This window comes from Lytechinus variegatus, chromosome 1 (assembly GCF_018143015.1).
Source record: "Lytechinus variegatus isolate NC3 chromosome 1, Lvar_3.0, whole genome shotgun sequence".
NCBI classification, from domain to species: domain Eukaryota; kingdom Metazoa; phylum Echinodermata; class Echinoidea; order Temnopleuroida; family Toxopneustidae; genus Lytechinus; species Lytechinus variegatus.
This window is the reverse complement of record NC_054740.1, coordinates 52363635-52370329: the sequence shown is the minus strand read 5'-3', so window position 1 is coordinate 52370329 and position 6695 is coordinate 52363635. Positions and strand designations below refer to the sequence as shown.

The window sequence follows — 6695 nt, the reverse complement described above, 5'->3', positions numbered from 1 at the left end:
CTTCAACGCTAAACCTATACAGCACGAACTTAATTTGAATAACAAGACATAATCGCAAATTTAAATCTAGAAAGATATCTGTTGCATAAGTGTTTCCAATTTTACAAAACAAAACGTTTTCTCTGATTTTTTTTCCAATATCTATTATTCTACTGAATTAGGTTTATTAGTTTTTAATAGGCGTGCGTCATCATTAAGAAAATACTGTCCCAACATGAATTACACTGGAGTCTCCGCCGGGATTCGAACCCGGGGTCTCTGGCTGAGGTAGCCAGTGCCCTAACCACTGGGCCACAGAGACAAATTAACACACTGGGTTGTACCTTCATAGTCCTATGATTAATCTTTGAAAATGCAAATACGAATGGAATTGTCTGTTTCTTTTTTTGTAAAAAGCTGAAAAATTCATATATAATAGCGATTCAAAGTTTATTAAAACATTAGGATCGCAGACTGTACATCTGAATTGGCAAATGTTGTATAAAACAGGGTGAAAAAATGCACACAGGATATTAACAGAATTAATAAGCAACCTAACAAAATTCCAGAAACTACAAAAACAATGCAACAAAATGCTATGAGCCGCATTGTTATATAAACTCCATTAATGTTTACTGACTCATGTATGCGTATAAATCGAAAATTGCTCACATCCGTTAATGTTCCTTTTCCAGCGCCCTGTTAATTATCATGACTATGTAAAATAAATTCGGCGTTTATTTCTCTTCTGTGGAGAAATACGTTCTGTGTTCGAATTCGATGCTTTGCTATCTACATTTAATAACGTTCTTCTTCTTTCATCTTTCGTTAATATGATTGACAATCAGTCATATTTGACTATTGCCCCCATTGTATATTTGACCAATTAGTTTAGTTCTTTACATTTTTGGTTGTTCATTATTTCTCTACGGTATCGTCAAAATACTGGATTGGGAAAATCAAACTGTCGAGAACGGCATGCACTACATGGAATAGAGTAAAAGGCACATATGATATCGGTAGCACACTCGATCAATACCAGATTAAACAAAATGAAGAGACATTATGTAATTCGTTGTTGTTGTTTCTGTCTATTATTATGTCAATCTACCTTTCTTTTGCATCGATCATCTTTGACAAGCTGACACCGACAGACCCAAAGAGGACGCCATTGTCCGTATATGTGTGTGGTGTCGCGCGTTTGCTTTTCGAAGCATTTCGAAGAAAATAAAATGAAGAACCGTAATGTTATCCGGGTTGAATTCATAGAATTTCGAAATCTGAATAAAAGTTGTTTGACAATTATTTTCCTGAGTACTTGCTAGATATATTGTAGTAAATAGGTCATAGGTATGATTGTGCACATCAAGGGCGGAAATCTCCCCCCCCCAAAAAAAAAGGTATTGGGACCAGGGGCTGTAAAATTTGACAAGCAAAAAAATTATCACCCAAACAGTTAGGTCATCTCGTCCAAAATTCATGTTTTATTTCGATTTTGACTGATGTATTTCTGTCCATCATAAGACCAAAATTAGTAGGGGGGCATTTGATATTGTCTCCCATCCCTACTATTTTGGCTTGGGGGACACGTCCCCCTGTCTCCCGGGATTTCTGCCCATCTTGCAAATTAAGAAGGAGCAGAAGAAGAATAAGAGGAAGAAGAAGAAGCAGAAGAAGAAGAAGGAGAAGAAGAAGAAGAAGAAGGAAAAGAAGGAGGAGAATGAGAATGAGGAGAAGACACATTTTCTTATATTAAAGAATCATTATATAATGACATCGAAATTAATTAATTTTCTCCTGGTCGAAGAGGGTTCAAGGGTCTTCCATTTTCATTAAGAGGGAAATGGTGCTCGACTAATGTAAAAAAAAAGTGGCAAAGAGCAAATCCTCTTTAGGCATTAGTAATCACCAACATCTTTCCCTTTTCTCACGTTCCAATGTATTTTCGTGTAATCCGCTAATTCCGACACGGACTGAAAGTATGACAACATTCCCAGTCCCCAACACATCAAAAATTCAATTCATCGCACCCCAAAAGACTTGCTCTCCATTATTACGAGTTGAGTACCCTATTCTACCATCCCCTCCTATATACCACCCCCGGTTAAGACGGATTTACTTCTTAGCGTGGGCCTAAAACTTTAAAAGTCGGTGGCTTTTGTGAATAAAGAAAGTCATGAAAAGGATTAACAATAACCTAACTGTTTTACTAATCGATAAAGGTTTATCCCATTTTTTTTGCTGAAAGTCCTGTGCAATAAAGAGGAGAGAGTGTGTATGTGTCAGGGTGTGTGTGTGGTGTGTGTGTGTGTTGGGGGTTGTGGACTTTCTATTTTGCTCTGGGGTTGGGGACTTTCTTTTTTTTCAAATATAAAAGTATAATTTTATGGAGTTGGGGTCGGGGTTGGGGACTTTCTTTTTTCAGATGTAAAAGTATAATTTTATGGAGCGTCATTCCGTCCTTATTTGCTTCAGTTCTTGGTACATATATATGTACTTTTTTGCATATCCTTGTTGATATGAAATGAAGATTTGTATTTTTTTTATTTATCTGCAGTTTATGTATTTCATTTGAATGAAATCCTAATAAAACCATGTTGAAAAAAGTGTGTGTGAGAGAATAAGAGAGAGAGGGGGGGAGGGCGGGGGAACTGATAAACCCTGGCACACTGTCCCAGACAACTCGTATCCGAGTCCGCTGGGTGTACTGTTTTGGTTTCGTGGTCTAGTAAATACGCGGCACTTGACTGTGAATCGTACGGTTATTGGTTCGAAACCCGCTCCAATGCAGAGTGGTCTTCACGGGATGAAATCATGAAAGTTGCCCGATTTGCGTAAAAATTTCTTCTGACCAAAATCTGCCCCGTATGAGCAAAGTTACTGTGCACGTCTAACGGCTAGTAATTTCCAAAATGATGAAGTTAAATGCAAAACAAAAACAAAGCGCACAAAAAACATATATGTATCATTACCAGCATGTAGTCTTACTATTTTCGTTGCCATTAATACCATTTTCAATATCATTATAATTTTTATCATTATTTTTGTTGTTATTATTATAATTGTTATTATTATTATTATCATCGTCATCATCATCGTCATCATCATTATCACCATCATCATTTTCATCACCATCATCTTCGCCATTATTGATTAATATAATAATGGATTATAATGGACAAGTCAATGTGACTTTGCTTGCAGACTCGAGAGCCAGTTCTTGCGAGAGCAGGGAGAGAAGGATTGTTCGAACAAGTCTTGAATACCAGACCATGTCTAATTCCTTCTCGATGTCTCCGGTATCGTTCTTTTTCACAAAGCTCTTGTAAATATTTAAAGATCTATCTTTGTCTGCTTGCTCCCCCTATAGAAACACAATGGCGACTCGGGGATTGCCTCTCCCATTTCGTTGTGTTAGCGCATCAAACAAAATGACAAGCATTACAAACGCAGAAATAATGGCATAAAAAAAAACTTCATGTGCACCGTCAGTCCATATACAGCCTTTTGATAGGGGGGTGTCGTATTCTTTCTTTGATAGGAGGGGTGTCGTATTCTATTCCATTCTTTCTTTGACTTTTCTCGGTCTTCTTGTTAAATGGCGCAGCCACTTCGATATAACCGATAGCAAACCGACCGATAGTATGTCACTGAACATAATGCAATCACTTTGATCGTTTTGGAGCCGGTTTCATTGGTGTGACTACAGTCTAAAACTCTCACCAGAAGCTGAATTATGTATCGATTTGTTATCATCTTATAGTCTCCTTTTCCTATTGATATTCTTGTATAAGTGTTACCTTTTGTGGTTCTATTTTTTGTTATTTTTCTCCTAATAATTCACCACCTCTGACACTTGTAGCTTTTGTGCACATCTTTTTATCCTTTCTTCGACATGCTCTATCTCTCTAAAAATAACTTCGTGGATCAGTCGTTCGACTGCTGCTGAGGAAAAAGAACTTTCTTAATATCAAAGATTAAAACCAATATACATTCGATACTTACGCAAGGTTAAAACATGAAATGCACAACGAAACCAAAGTGTTGACATTTCCAACTTGTCATTATTCTAGCATAAAGTGAATATAGTTCATTGTATGTTACACAATGTGCTGATGATTAACACCAAAATGGAGCAACGCAATAAAAGAAAAATAGCGATATTCATATTTTGCATTTCAACTGGTTTTTATACGACAAATTAAATAGTTTCAATAAAGGATTTAGGTCGGACATCGGAAGGAAATGATGCTTTATAAAAATTCTCTTTTCATTCCCGTACAATATCCTCTCTGTATATCCGACCCTCCTATTTTATTAACAATTTGCTTATATACTATATTTTTATCTTACTCACTCATTCCTCTGCATTGCATCCTTGTACTATTTTTTAAAATTCTGTCAACACGGGTTTATTCATGAGTGTCGAAAGCTCCCGCCACCTTTCGAAACTTTTTCCCAATCCACACATTCACTCCCCCTCCTCTCCCACTTTCGATAACATCTCCTCCTCCTCCCCCACCCCGCCCCTCTCATCCATCCACTACTACTACCCATCATCCACCGGAGGACAGATGCGATCAGGTGACCATGTCACATGACACCGTCTTCATGATCTTGAATGTCTGTATACGGTTTCCAGTTCATGTTTAATGAAATGCCAATAATCTCTTTGGCGGTCTCTCCACGTCCACCCGGTGTGTGTGTTTCTGCACGCTATCATATCCAGTGTTTTCTTAGCAGCAGCAGCGCCATGAACAACATTTTGAGGAGGGCAAGTGGGGGCCAGTCCGCAGATTTAAAGAGATAGTGGGTGGCAGTCCTCTCGGAGAGAGCTTAGGCAACGCATTAATCTACATCTGCCACCCCACACCCAGGGGAAAAGTGGAAACCTGGTGGGGTGACGATATCCCTTATTTGTCAGTTACGTAAGGAGGTCTTTCGTCATCCGAAGCCATTAGTCACTATCACTTGGTCTAACAGTGACCGTGACCATTAAAGTTATCAGTACTCCACAGGGAGTGGATAAGGGGTACATCGTGAATGACCATTCATGTTAATGCTCCAATCAGAGACATATTATGAATGACTGCATTGACTTTTATGTTTACATATTACATTCGACTCATTTTATTTTGTTGTAAGTTATTCAATTTTCATTTAGATTCATTTGAAATCATCTATGATGTGCTTAGAATCAATATTGATATGTGTATTGACGGTATCTGTTGATTGAGTAATCATCTATTTGAAACTGCATATATTAGAGGTAGCAAACTTGCATACGAACAACCAATCAAATGCCTAATGTTACACCCTCGTATCAAAATACAAATGAATTCGACGAATCGAATCCCTAATTAACATCGAGGTTTTGATCCCTATCCAAGCTGTCATTTATTCCATCTAACCAGTCCAAGCACGTCTTTAGGCCTACCTCAGCGTGTGACACCCGGCATACACTCTTAAACAAAAATACAAGATTACACAAAAAACAATTCAGGAGAGGTATTCCGACGATCCTATAGCCTATGCAACCCCCATGCACGCACCCCACTTGATCCTAGCATGGTTTTTTAAGTGCCGAATTGAAAGATCTCTGTTGGAAACATTACCCCTCTCCTGCTTATTTTACACCCTTTTTTCCTTTGCTGAGAGGTACTTAAATTTCGCTTAAAAGTGCGCCTTGTTTTCCTAAACATATTTTACCCATTTTCTCTTAGTGGTTGCTATGGTAACACCTGTTTTCTCTGAATAGTTGCTATGGCAATGATTCCAATGTTGCTGGACTAGACTCATGTGAATACATCATGCAGATTGGTGTCTGTTCATGAAAATTGAATAATTAGAAAGAGTCTTCATTCATAATTAATAATAGTTCATCGCAAAAACTTCTTTTTATTACCTCGGTCACATTTGCTCTACAGCGGCCATACGGCGAGTCGAACACATCCGTTTTATTCATTTTCATTCAAACCACCTATGTAGCTGGTACAAAAAAATGTTAAAACGGCTGTTTTCGACTTGCCGTATGGCCATCGTAGAGCGAATGTGACCGAGGTATTAGTAATAATATCTCTCATGCTCTAAATGGGTCATAAAAGGGAACATACCACTGAGAGATTAAACAAATTGTTAGTTACAGAATTTTTAATTTTGCACTGTCTCGTAAACGAAAAAAAGATCGTGGCCATGTATAGTCCCTCTAGGAGAAGGGATGATCCCCAGGGGTGGGGGAGGACATGCCCCCACCCCTAGAGATCGTCATCCATGGCTTATATTTTCTGACATAAATATATCGTCATACAAGAAAATCAGTTTCTTATTCACATCCAAGGAAAAAACGCAGTTCAAATTTTATGCAATAAAACAATGCATTGATACCATTTTAAACATTAAATCGGGAAAAAATAAACGTTTAAATACACCCTAACAAGGTCATCCTGATTTTCAACCTAAACTCAAAATCAATCAAACTATCTAACCATAAAACTAAGCACTGTCTTACTTTGCCGCTTATTCCTAAACTTTAAAAGCACAATTCAAACCAAAATCTCTGTTACGAAACACATTCTGGACAAAGTTTGGGGCGGAAAATTTGCTTCTGGACAGTTTTATAGGAAGAATGCGTCAGAATTTAAAGTATGGTTTGTATGCATAGACCGTCCGAAATTGTCATAACCCTAAGCATGTTCACGACAGTGCCAGCTATCGCT

General features: G+C 37.8%; 1 non-coding gene across 1 annotated transcript; it reads right to left on the bottom strand.

Annotated features, from left to right (window-relative positions):
- Positions 1–228: 228 nt before the first annotated feature.
- TRNAR-CCU lies at positions 229–301 on the bottom strand. The gene has a single exon. It is a non-coding gene; the product is annotated as a tRNA-Arg (tRNA).
- Between the last annotated feature and the right edge of the window lie 6394 nt (positions 302–6695).